This window comes from Pristis pectinata, chromosome 1 (assembly GCF_009764475.1).
Source record: "Pristis pectinata isolate sPriPec2 chromosome 1, sPriPec2.1.pri, whole genome shotgun sequence".
NCBI classification, from domain to species: Eukaryota; Metazoa; Chordata; class Chondrichthyes; order Rhinopristiformes; family Pristidae; genus Pristis; species Pristis pectinata.
Window position 1 is genome coordinate 147,619,130 of NC_067405.1, and position 13,634 is coordinate 147,632,763.

The 13,634-nt window shown below is 52.1% G+C and overlaps 1 protein-coding gene across 5 annotated transcripts in view; it reads left to right on the forward strand.

Moving 5' to 3' along the window:
• esr2a (estrogen receptor 2a) overlaps positions 1–13,634 on the forward strand; it is a 178,041-nt gene that overhangs the window by 51,021 nt on the left and 113,386 nt on the right. The window contains exon 1 of one of the 5 annotated variants that reach the window (XM_052015215.1): positions 13,325–13,412. The exons of the other annotated variants lie outside the window; for them this stretch is intronic. The gene's annotated coding sequence lies outside the window, so the exon portion shown is untranslated. Of the gene's footprint in view, positions 1–13,324; positions 13,413–13,634 lie in introns of those variants that run through there. 5 annotated transcript variants of the gene reach the window in all.

Here is a 13,634-nt window from a genome sequence, read left to right on the forward strand (position 1 = left end):
CTTCTTCACCACCCTGTCTACCTGTGAAGCCACTTTCAGGGAAGCATGTACCTGTACTCCCAGGTCCCTCTGTCCTACAACACTCCCCAGGGCCCCACCAGGACCCGTGTGCGTTTAGAACAGAACAGCACCAGGAACAGGCCCTTCGGCCCACCACGTTGTGCCGAAATAATTAAGCCAATGACGCCTAGTCCCTTCTGCCTGCACATGTTCCCTACCCCTCCATTCTCTGCATATCCATGTGCTATCTCAGAGCTGCCTAAATCCCTCCTGCCTCCCCCACCACCCTTGGCAGTGCGTTCCAACACCCACCACTCTGCGTAAAGAAACAACTTGCCCCGCACATCTCCTTGCAACTTTCCATCTCTCATCTTAAATGTATGCCGTCTGGTATTAGACATTACAACTCTGGGAGAAGAGGGGGTGTGGGGACAAGAGTGGAGAAAGATGCCAGCTGTCTATATCTCTGCCTCCCATAATCTTATAAACCTCCATCAGGTCTCCCCTCGGCCTTCGCCGCTCCAGAGAAAACAACCCAAGTTTGTCCAACCTCTCCTGATAGCTCCTACCCTCTAATCCAGGCAGCACCCTGGTGAACCTCTCCTGCACCCTCTCCAAAGCCTCCACATCCTTCCTATAATTGAATGCGATACTCCAGAGGCAGCCTAACCAGAGTTTTATAAAGCTGCAACATAACCTCCCGACTCTTGAACTCAGTGCCTCGACAAATAAAGGCTCTTCTTTACCACCATATCAACCTGTGCAGCCACTTTCAGGGAGCTGTGGGCTTGGACCCCAAGATCCTTCTGTACTTCAACACTGTTAAGGGTCCTGCTACTAACAGTGCACCGTCCCTTTACATTTGATCTCCCAAAATGAAACACCTCACACTTGCCCGGATTAAACTCCATCTGCCGTTTCTCCGCCCACATCTGCAATTGATCTATATCCTGCTGTATCCTTTGGCAATCTTCCACTGTTCACAACACCGCCCATCTTTGTGTCGTTTGCGAACTTACTAACCCACCCATCCACATTTTCATCCAGGTCACTTATATACATCACACACAGCAGAGGTCCCAGTACGGATCCCAGTGGAACACCACTGGTCACAGACCTCCAGCCAGAATAAGTCCCATCGACCACTACCCTCTGTCTTCTATGGGCAAGCTAATTCCACATCCAAACAGCCCCCCCGCCTCTCAATGACACCCCTCTCTACTGTGGCAAACATCAACAACAAGGTTACTGAAGAAGTCTCACAACTTAACACTTTAAGGAAAACCTGGAAATGCCTCAAGTGCGTGAGGCCAGGCCAGGGAAGACAGGGCTACCCAAGTCAAGCCCCACCCACGCCCTGAATGCTCCATTTCCAGTGACATCACAACCAAACACACTGCCCCACTGATAAACGTCACTGAACCAGTGCTCCCCAGCCGCACACGTGTACATTGTCAGAGACAGGTCCCCCTCAGAAATTCTACCGAGGCGCAGAGTGAAACTGTGCCAGCGTCACCCCAGTGACAGATCCAGCAGTTGGGACGTCTTTGGGAATTTGGGAAAGATCTGAGAAACGACAGACCCTTCTCGCTCCTTCTGACCCACCCCGGTCCTCTTGTACACCCACTTCTTTCCAAACACCCCACCCTAATCCCTTGCCTCCCTGTCTCCTCCCCTCCCCAGCCTGGTTCCATCTGTCTGTCACCCACACACTCTACGCACACAGTGCTCCACCCCTCCCCCCCGTCCTGCCTGGCATCACTCCCTCATCTAGTCCCACATCATCCTCCTCCCTCATCAGATTCCATCGTCAGCAGCCCTTTTGTTTAATCCTTTCCAGATTATACAGTACCCCGTGTAGGATGGAAGGCTCTTTGATTAGTCTTTCATTGTATTGACCAGCACACTCCAGAAATTTCTCCCCTGAAGTATTATCGCTAATTCGGTTGGCCCATATCGACACAGAGTCACTCATTATTATGTCACAGAGTTGTACACCATAGAAACAGGCCCTTTGGCCCACTATGTCTATGTTGCCCATCGTCCCTGTCTATATTAATCCCACCTGCCACATTAATTCCCCATCCCTCTGTGCCCTACTCATTCAAGTACCTGTCCAGATGCCTTTTAAATGTCACCGCACCTGCCTCCACCTCCTCCTCTGACACCTCATTCCAGATATCAACTACTCTGTGTGTGAAAAAATTTTACCCCTCAGATTGTCTTTAAACCTCCTCTCTCTCACCTTAAACCTATGCCCTCTAGTTTTAGACACCCCTACCAAGGGAAACAGCCTCTGGCTTTCTCCTCTGTCCCTGCCTCTCACCATCTTATATGCCTCTTTCACGTCACCCCTCAGCCTCCTACACTCCAGGGAGGACAGTCCCAGCCGGAGTGATGATGCTGACCAGAACTGCACACAACACTCCAAGTGCAGCCTCACCAACGTTTTGTACATCTGTAACGTGACGTCCCAATTCTGGGCAGTGTTGTAGAACAGAGGGGCATGGGGTACAACATAGTTCCCCGACAGCAGTGACACAGGTAGACAGGTTGATGAAGGCAAGAAGGCTGTACACCACCTTTACCACCCTGTCTACCTGAGTCACCGCTGTCAGGGAACTATGTTGTACCCCATGCCTCTCTGTTCTACAACAGTCCCCAGGGCCCTGTAATTCACCGTGTATGTCCTGCCCTGGTTTAACTTCCCAAAGTGGACCACTTCACACTTGTCTGAGTTAAATTTCATCTGCCATTCCTTTGTCCACTTTCCCAGTAGATCTAGATCCTGCTGTAACCTCAGACAACCTTCTTCACTGTCTACTTTCACCTGCCTTCTCCCACACCTGGTTCTGAGAGAACCCTCGTTGTAATGTCACCAAGAACTGGTGGAAGCTTCAGCCTATCATTTGTGAAAGAAATGTCTGTGCGCTTTAAGCTAAGTAACTTCCTGGAAGCCGGTTATAGTTGTAGACCGGCAGTCCGGTAATGGACTGACTCATGCTGTAGTGGCTTAAATGATCCTGAAATGTGTGCATGTGTAATTTAAGATTAAACATGCTGGAAACAGAGGATGTTAAGCAGGGGGGCACTGGGGAACCCTGCAGTGCTCTGGTCTCTGGTCTCTGGGTCTGGACCCAGTGGTTCCTCCCCTCGTTCACCCTCCATCTCCTCCTCTCCACTTCTGCCCTATCGAGAGCCCTCAGGACCCTGGATGGTTCGGTCAGGTCCTTTCTAACTCTTCCAAGTCGGGTCCGTCCAACCATTCATAGAACACAGAACAGTACAGCACAGGAACAGGCCATTCGGCCCACCATGTCTGTACTGACCATGATGCTGACTTAAATCAAATCCCTTCTGCCTGCGCGTGATCTGTATCCCTCCATTCCCTGCACATTCATATGTCTATCTAACAGCCTCTTAAACACCACATTCTATGCAGCGATGCATTTCACTGTGTGTTTCAATGTACGTGTGACAATAAAGATATCTTATCTCTTATCGGCTCCCACCACCACCCCTGGCAGCCTGTTCCAGGCACCCACCGCTCTCTGCACATCTCCTCTGAACTTTCCCCCTCTCACCTTAAATGCACGCCCTCTGGGATTTGACATTTCTACCCTGGGACAAAGACTCTGGCCGTCTACCCTATCTAAGCCTCTCAATTTTATAAACCTCTATCAGGTCTCCCCTCAGCCTCTGACGCTCCAGAGAAAACAACCCAAGTCTGTCCAACCTCTCCTTATAGCTCATGCCCTCTAATCCAGGCAGCATCCTGGTGAACCTCTTCTGCACCCTCTCCAAAGCCTCCACATCCTTCCTGTAACGGGGCGACCAGAACTGCACACAATGCTTCAAGTGCGGTCTGACTAAAGTTTTATACAACTGCAATGTGACTTCCTGACTCTTGTACTTGATGCCCCAACCAATGAAGGCAACCATGCCGTACACCTTCGTTACCACCCTATCTAGTTGTGTGGCCACTTTCAGGGAGCGATGGACTTGGACCCCAAGATCCATCTCAACATCAGTGCTATTAAGGGTCCTGCCATTAACTGTGTACTTTCCCCTTACATTTGACCTCCCAAAGTGAAACACCTCACACTTGTCCGGATTAATCTCCATCTGCCATCTCTCTGCCCATATCTGTAACTGATCTATATTCTGCTGTATCCTCTGGCAACCTTCTTCACTGTCCACAGCTCCACCAACCTTTGTGTCATCTGCAAACTTACTAACCCACCCATCGACATTTTCATCCAAGTCATTTATATACATCACAGACGACAGAGGTCCCAGCACCGATCCCTGCGGAACACCACTGGTCACGGACCTCCAGCCAGAATAACATCCCTTCACCACTACCTGGTCTTCCGTGGGCGTCAATTCTGACTCCAAACCATCATGTCACCATGGATCCCAGGCATCTTAACCTTCTGGACCAGGCTACTATGAGCAAGCTTGTCAAAAGACAACCTCCCCACTCCAGGATTTTAGTCTAGCGAGCATTCTCTGAACACTATTACACCTATTCTTTAAGTAAAGACAACGTTGATCAGAACTGAACACAATACTCAAACTCAAAAAAAAAAGAAAAAGTTCTGGTCACGTCGTTAGAGAAAGGATGTAGAAGCTTTAGAGAGGGTGCAGTGGAGATTTACCGGGATGTTGCCTGGATTGGAGAGCATGTCTTATGAGGATAGGTTGAGTGAGCTGGGGCTTTTCTCTTTGGAGAGGAGGAGGATGAGAGGTGACTTGATAGAGGTGTACAAGATGATAAGAGGCATAGATCGAGTGGACAGTCAGAGACTTTTTCCCAGGGCGACAATGGCTAACACGAGGGGACATAATTTTAAGGTGATTGGAGGAAGGTATAAGGGGGATATCAGACATGGGGAGAACGTACAAACTCCTTACAGACAGTGACCGGAATTTAACCTGGGTTGCTGGTGCTGTAATAGCGTTACGCTAACCGCTACAACACTGTGCCTACCTGAATTGAGGGATTAGTTTAGTTAAGCTTTCAATTACTAGTTTAATTAGTTTGGCAGAGTATTGTGGGTCCAAGGGCCTGTTTCTATGCTGTGCTGTGCTGTGTCGTTGGTTTGTCGGGTTTGCAGTGGGTTCCAGTGAGGACTGCGGGATTTCAGCTGGGTGTGTGCAGGGTTTTTAAGGTCCGTTATTAGTAGGAGTATCTGTTGGCTGTCAGCCTGTGGTGGTCTTTGAGGAAGATGTCTTCTCTGTGGTCATCAGGAGGTTTATTCCGGGCTACCACAGGAAGCCACTCAAACTGCTGTGGTCTCCATGCTTACACTTGGTCTCATCCAGATCGTTGATGCAGGTTGTGAACAACCAGGGCCCTGGCACTGAACCCTGCAGTCAGCATCTGTGGAGAGAGAAGCAGAGTTGATAAAAAGTCTTAGATCTAAAGGATTAGACATAGAACACGGAACAGTACAGCTCAGGAACAGGCCCTTCGGCCCACCATGTCTGTACTGACCATGATGCCAAATTAAACTAAATCCCTTCTGCCTGCACGTGGTCCATACCCCTCCATTCCCTGCATGTTCCTGTGTCTGTCTAAATGCCTCTTAAACACCATCATTGTGTCTGCCCCCACCACCACCCCTGGCAGTGTATTCCAGGCACCCACCACTCTCTGTGTGAAACAAAAAAACTGCCTCGAAAATCTCCTTTAATCTTTCCCCTCTCAACCCTCTGCCCTCTGGTGTTTGACATTTCCACCCTGGGGAAAAGACTCTGACCTATCGATGCCTCTCATCATTTGATAAACCTCTGTCAGCTTAGACGAGTTCTGAGGAAGGTTCTTCAACCTAAACCATTAACTCTGTTCTTTCTGGACAGATGCTGCCTGACATAAAAACAGAAAGTGCTGGAAACACTCAGCAGGTCAGGCCGCATCTGTGGAGAGAGAACCAGAGTTAGTATTTCAGGTTGACAAACTTTCGTCCGAACTGAGCAGCAGAGAAAAAGGGCTTGTAAGGTGCAGGTGGGGTGGAGATGGGGAAATCTCTCATTGGGTAAAACAGGTGACCGTGGGGATAAGCTGTATACAGGGTTATCTTGTCAGTGAGTGAATAGGAGGATTTAGAGAGTGAGAACATGGACAGAAGAATGTGGGAGCTGTGAAATACAGAGCAGGAGGACGTGCCCGGCAGGTCAGGATGGGAATGTCCTCCACTCCCAGAGGAACCAATAAGCAACAAATGAGCTGAGCCAATGTCGCAGATAGCTGATACAGACAGGGATCAAGTTACTTGATGTTGTCGAATTCAGGACCGAGTCCAGAAGGCTGCAACGGGCCCAGACAGAAGATGAGGTGCTGTTCCTCAAACTTGCAGTGGGCCTCACTGTGACAGTGCAGGAGGCCACAGCCCGATGGGTCGGAGTGGGATGGGGAATTAACCTGGCAAGAAAGCGGAAGATCAGTGGACTGAACATAGGTTCCCCAGAAAGCGACCCCCAATCTGCGTCTGGTTTCTCCAGTGTAGAGGAGACCGCAGTGTGAACACCGAACGCAGTTGACCAGATCGGAGGAAGTGCAAGTGAATCGCTGCCTCACCTGGAAAGACTTGGTCCCTGGGTGGTGGGAAGGGAAGAGGAAAAGAACAGGAATTGCGTCGCTATGGTTACAAGCAGAAGGTGCCGTAAGAAGAGGGGATGTTGGTGGGAACGGCAGAGTGGGCCATGGAGTCTGAAGGGAACAGTCCCTGCGATACACTGGGAGGGGAGGGGAGGGGAAGGGAAGATGTCTTTGGAGGTGGTGGAAACCATGGAGAATGATCTATTGAACGTGGAGGTTGGTGGGGTGGAAGGTGAGGACCAGGGGAGCTCTCTCCTTGTTCTGTCCCAGAGGTGAGGGGCTGAGAGCAGAGGCCGGAGAAGTGGATGAGATGGGGTCAAGGGCTTTGTTAACAATGGGAGAGGGGAATCCATGGTTCCGGAAGACATTTCACAGGCACCTGTCAGGAAAGTCTCATCATCAGAGCAAATACGACGGAGACGGAGGAACTGGGAGAGTCCCTACAGGAGGCAGGGTGGGACAAAGAGTTGTTGAGGTAACTGTGGATTTGGTGGACTTGAAACAGATGTTAGTAGCTATCTTATCTCCTGAGACGGAGACAGAGAGATCCAGAGTCAGAGACTGGCTGTGTGAAGGTGAGGGCAGGGTGGAAACTGGCAGCAAAAGTAATGAAACTGTTGCATTCTGCATGAGTGCAGGAGCAGCACCAACGCAGTCATTGATGTGCTGGGAGGGCAGTTGAGGGAGTGGGCAGGACTGAGGCAAAGACCACTCCACATATCCCACAAAAAGACCGGCATAGCTGTTCTGCCAGGTGAATGAGTGTGTTGTTGGAGGGGAACTGGTTGGGTGCCTGCTCCAGGAAGAAGCAGAGGGCCCTCAGACCGTCCTGATGTGGGATGGAGGTGTACATCCATGGTAAGGGTTGGGACCAGCGACTGGAAACGGTCAAAGTGGCGGAGGGTATCGGAGGCGTCAGGGATATAACTGGGAAGGCACTGGACCAGAGAAATCTGCCATTTCACGCACCTCCGCTTCTCACCCCCACCCCTCCCAGACCCAACAGGGGTAGGGTCCCCCCTGTCCTCACATTTCATCCCACCAGCCCACGTATCCAACACATCATTCTCCGCCACTTCCGCCATCTCCAACGGGACCCCACCACCAAGCACACCTTCCCCTCACCACCCCTCTCTGCCTTTCGCAGGGACCGCTCTCTCCGTAACTCCCTAGTTCACTCCCCCTTGCCCCCCCCCCACCTGCTCCCACCCCAGGAACTTTCCACTGCCCCCACCATAGGTGCAACACCTGCCCCTACACCACCTCCACCTCCATCCAGGGACCCAAACAGTCCTTTCAGGTGAGACAGAGATTCACCTGCACCTCCCTTAATATCTCCCCCCCACTGCTTCCACCCTCCCTGCAGCTGAACGAGCTCCCTTATCTCCTCCCCATTTCTGACAAAGGGTCTCCACCCTAAAGCGTTGACTCTTCCCACAGACACGGCCTGACCTGACTGCAGCATTTCCTGTTTTTATTTCGGAAGCTGTGCTTCATTTGCTGTTCCCTGTACCTTAAACAAATCTCATTCAATGCCAGTATATTACTCCCAGCCACACACACACTAACCTTAACCACCTCTTGTGTGGCTAAAGGCCTTCTCAAAGTCCCAGTGCTCCACATCGACTGGTCCCTGCGATCCACTCTGCTGGCTGTACCTCAAGGACTTGCAACAAGTGTGAGTGCAGATGAAGGAGGGGTGTCCTCAGGTGGGTGGTCAAAGGTGTTGGTGTGAGAGTGTGGCTGTGGGAGCTTCACAGAATGGGGTCAAAGTATGCTGCAGAGTTGGTGTGCGAGCGAGAGTCGGTACAGTGATAGGGTTGGGGACAGTGAGGCTGAATGTGAAGGGGCAGGGGGCGGGATGGGTATTGGTATTGGTTTATTATTGTCACTTGTACCGAGGTACAGTGAAAAACTTGTCTTGCATACCGATCGTACAGGTCAATTCATTACACAGTGCAGTTACATTGGGTTAGTACAGAGTGCATTGAGGTAGTACAGGTAAAAACAATAACAGTACAGAGTAAAGTGTCACAGCTGCAGAGAAAGTGCAGTGCAATAAGGTGCAAGATCACAACAAGGTAGATCGTGAGGTCAGAGTCCATCTCATCGTGTAAGGGATCCGTTCAATAGTCTTATCACAGTGGGGCAGAAGCTGTCCTTAAGTCTGGTGGTTCATGCCCTCAGGCTCCTGTATCTTCTACCTGATGGAAGAGGAGAGAAGAGAGAATGACCCGGGTGGGTGGGGTCTCTGATTATGCTGGCTGCTACACCAAGACAATGAGAGGTCCAAGGAGGGGAGGCTGGTGTCTGTGATGCGCTGGGCTGTGTTCACAACTCTCTGCAGTTTCTTGCAGTCCTCTAAGTGGCGGGAGTGGGTTCTGTCTGTGGGCACCAGAGACAGGCTGCAAGGACCAGGGGAGAATGTGAATCCTGGGTAATGAGCGGGTTCTGCATTTACAGACATCCCCAAGTCGATTTAGTCCGTGAGTTGGAAAGTAGGCAAAAATCACTTGGCACGTAACTATATCTCCACAGTGTGGTGACAAATGGCCTCATTTGGAGTACTGTGCGCGGTTTTGGGCCCCATATCTTAGGAAGGATGTGCTGATGTTGGAGACGGTTCAGAAAAGATTTACGAGGATGATTCCTGGAATGAAAGGGCTTACGTATGATGACCGTTTGTTGGCTCTTGGACTGTACTCACTGGAGTACAGAAGAATGAGAGGGGACCTCCTAGAAACATTTAAAATGTTGAAAGGACTGGACAGAGTAGATGTGGCGAAGCTGTTTCCCTTGGTGGGTGAGTCCAGGATCAGAGGACACAATCTTAGAATTAGAGGGTACCAGTTTAAAACAGAGATGAGGAGAAATTTCTTTAACCAGAGGGTCATGGATTTATGGAATTCGTTGCCAGGTACAGCTGTGGAGGCCCGATCATTGAGGGTGTTTAAGGAGGAGATAGATAGGTATCTAATTAGTCAAGGTATCAGGGGATATGGGGATAAGGCTGGGAATTGGGGCTAGATAGGAATAGTATTAGTTTAGCTCATGGAGCAGACTGGACGGGCCAAATGGCCTACTTCTGCTCCTGTGTCTTGTCTTGTGGTCTTGTGATCAAAAGTTCACAAGAATGGTAAGGAATAATAATTACTAATAGTAGGGAGAGAGAGAGAGTGAGAGAGGAAACTAGTCAAACGTGGGCAAATGGGACAAGCTTAGATGGACATCTTGGTCAGCATGGACTAGTTGGGCCAAAGGGCCTGTTTCCGTGATTCTATGACTTTAGCTCTGCTGTTTGTAGGAAGCACGTATGTCAGACTTCTGAATTTAGTAATTTTACCGGAACTTGTCCTTGCAGATGGGGTGTCTGTACGTCAAGTGTCCATAACCTGGGGACAGCCTGTTAAGATCACGAGAGGCATAGATAGGGTAGACAGTCAGTCTCTTTCCCAGGGTGGAAGTGTCAAACACTAGAGGACACAGGTTTACGGTGAGAGGAGGGATGTTTAAGGGAGATTTACGAGGCAAGTTTTTGTACACAGGTGCCTGGAATGTGCTGCCAGTGGTGGTGGTGGAGGCAGATACGATAGCAATGTTTAAGAGGCATTTAGACAGGCCCATGAACAGGCAGGGGATGGAGGGATGTGGGCCATGTGCATGCAGACAGGATTAGTTCAACTACCATGATGGTCGGCACAGACACGGTGGGCCGAAGGGCCTGTTCCTGTGCTGTACTGTTCTGTGTTTAAAGCCCTCCACAAGTTGACAGTGTGAGGGGACACTCCCCACTGGCCTGGGTGAGTTCGGCTCCAACAACCCTCGAGAACTCGATGCCATCCAGGAGAGAGCAGTCCGCTCGCTCGGCACCCCACCCACCCCCCGAAGCACCCCCTCCCTCCACCGCCGGCGCACAGGGGCTGCAGGGTGCACCATCTACACAACGCCCCACAGTTACTCACCAAGGCTACTCCGACAGCACCTCCCAAACCTGCCACCTCTCCCACCCAGAAGGTCAACGGGGGACACCACCACCCGCAGGTTCCCCTCCCAGTCACACCCCACCCTGACTGGGAAATAGAGCGCCATTCCTTCTTAAGTCCCAGAACTCCCTCCCCACCAGCACCATGGGAGCACCTTAACCAGAGGGACTGCAGAAATGGGGAGGAGATAAGGGAGCTCGTTCAGCTGCAGGGAGGGTGGAGGAGATATTAAGGGAGGTGCAGGTGAATCTCTGTCTCACCTGAAAGGACTGTTTGGGTCCCTAGGAGGCAGCTCAGCCCCACCTCCCGGGGGCAGTCAGGAATGGCAAGTAAGTGCTGGGGACAGGGTCCATGGGCGGTCTTGCGATGGGACTGGGGCGTAGGGGTGACTATGTGGGAGTGAGCTGGGCTATCAGACAGATCCCCATTTTAGTGCTCGGTGCATGCAGTGGGAGTGTGGCTCAGCTTGTGGGTAACTGCCCTGTGTGGCTGATGGTGAATCATTTACCCAGCCCTTTATGAACATAGTGGTCGGGTTCAACTGATAACTGCTTGACTGCATGCCCACAGATACCTTGCCCTCTCTGAACCCTGATCAATAAGCAGTCGTTCTAGGGGCTTCCTTTCTGCAGATGTCCTCTCTACCCTGGTTTGGTCACCCTGTTATAGGAAAGACCTGGTTACACTGGAGAGAGTGTAGAGAAGATTTACGAGGATGTTGCCAGGACTCGAGGGCCTGAGTTACAGGGAGAGGTTGGGCAGGCTGGGTCTGTATTCCTTTGAATGTAGGAGAATGAGGGGCGACCTTATAGAAATGTTTAAAATTATGAGAGGCATAGATAAGGTGGACGGTAACAGTGTTTTCCCCAGGGAGGGGGAGTCCAAAACTAGGGGGCAGAGGTTTAGGGTGAGAGGAGAAAGATTTAAAAGGGACCTGAGGGGCAACTTTTTCACACAGAGGGTGGTGAGTGTGTGGAACGAGCTGCCAGAGGAAGTGGGTGAGGCAGGGACAACAGGATGATTTAAGAAGCACTTGGACAGGTACATGGAGGGGCGGGGCTTGGAGGGATATGGGCCGAACGCAGGGAATTGGGACTAGCTGGGTGGGCGCCGTGGTCGGCAGGGACTGGTTGGGCCGATGGGCCTGTATCCGTGCTGTGTTGCTCTGTGACTCAACTGCCCCTGCTGCCTTGGTCGGGAGGGTGAGGGGAGTGGGGGGGGGGGGGGGGGGGGGGGGCGGTGGGCTGCTGGTGATGTGAGTGAAGCATAAAACACTGGAAAAACAAACTGCCGGAGGGACTCAGCGGGTCAGGCAGCATCCGCGGGGAAAAGCAGGCGGTCAACGTTTCGGGTCAGGACCCTTCTTCAGGACTGGATAGGAAAAGGGGGAAGCCCAATATACAGGAGGGAAAAGCAGAGCAGTGATAGGTGGACAGAAGAGGGGAGGTGGGGTGGGCACAGGGTGGTGACAGGTAGATGCAGGTAGGAGATAGTGACGGGCAGGTGTGGGGGAGGTGGGGAGAGCAGGTCCACCGGGGGATGGGGCAAAGGTAAGGGGAGAGAGGATAAAGGTGGAAAAAAGTCTAGGAAAGGGGAGAAGAAGAGGCGTGGGGGGTGGGGGGGGGGGGTGGGTGGGAGTGGAGGGATTACCTAAAGTGGGAGGATTCAATATTCATGCACAGGGGCTGGGAGGTGAGAGGTGGAGGGCTGCAGATGGTGGGATCTGCTGGGCAGTTGCCTGGAGGTGGGAGGTGGGTGTAGAGGAGGACAACTCTGTCCGCTGGGATACATGGCTGTTGGCTCTGTACAGCGCCCATGGCTTGAATAGAGGGCTTTCTGCAGGGGTGCATGCCGGGAAAGCCCGGCCTCCATGGCACTTGACCAGCTCCCTCCACACTGCAGGCCTCTCAGTTACAATCTCGGCTCGGGGTTGGGCTGGCGGGTGGCAGAGTCATCTCCAAACCTCTGGTGCCCCTCCCGAGGGAGTACGCGCAGCTGGTGGTAGGTGGTGTTACCCGCACTGAACCCTGGCCCCCGGCTGGTGGCGAGAGGGGTTGGCCCCACTGCGGGAGCTCTCTCCCCCCTCCCATACCCCACAGTCCATGAGGAAGTAATTCGAACATAGAACAGTACAGCGCAGTACAGGCCCTTCGGCCCACCATGTTGTGCCAACCTTCAAACCACTCCTATCTAACCCCTTCCTCCCACATATCCCTCTATTTTAAGTTCCTCCATATGCTTATCTAGTAATCTCTTGAACTTGACCAATGTACCTGCCTCCACCACCCCAGGCAGCGCCTTCCATGCCCCAACCACTCTCTGAGTGAAAAACCTTCCTCTGATATCGCCCTTGAACTTTCCCACCCATTACTTTAAAGCCATGCCCTCTTGTATGGTAATTCTTTCTCCCCCGTGTGAGGAGAGGCTCTGGGAGCTTGCTGTGCGCCTCGCAGCAGCAACTTCCCTTTGGAAGCACCACATTGGTCTCTGGACACTGAGACAAGATGCTGACAAATACCTGGCCGCCTTCCCACCCTCTCCCCGCCCCTTGCCAAGAGCCTCCGAGTTATTGCTGTCTGTCGGCTGAACTTTGCCTCCTGCCCGTCAGTCGGGAGCCGTTTGTTCTGTCTGAAGTTCACTGCTGTGAAGGGCTTGTTCTCAGCAGTCTGAGACAGACCAGCCAGCAGGTTGATCTGCAGCTTCCAGCTCTGGGCTTCTCTCACTGACCTCAGGGGGGGGTGGGTGGGCAGCAAGACCAGCTCCCTTCACTCCTGCCCCACACAGTGTGCTCCAGGACGAAAAGGCCCAGCTGGGGGCTGGAGGAGGTAAGTGAGCAGCAGGACAGAGGGGCCTGGTGGGTGTCGTCACTCAATCATAGACTCGACACAGCCAACAGAGGGCTTCGCGGGATCTTGCCGTGTGTAGTATGGCTGCACGTTTTGTACTCAGCGGCAGTGGCTGCCCTGCAGTCCCTGTAAAGGACACAGGTGCGTGCTGAGCCACAGTCACTCAAGGTTTTCATTTACAAATCGCTGAGTGCAGAGTTG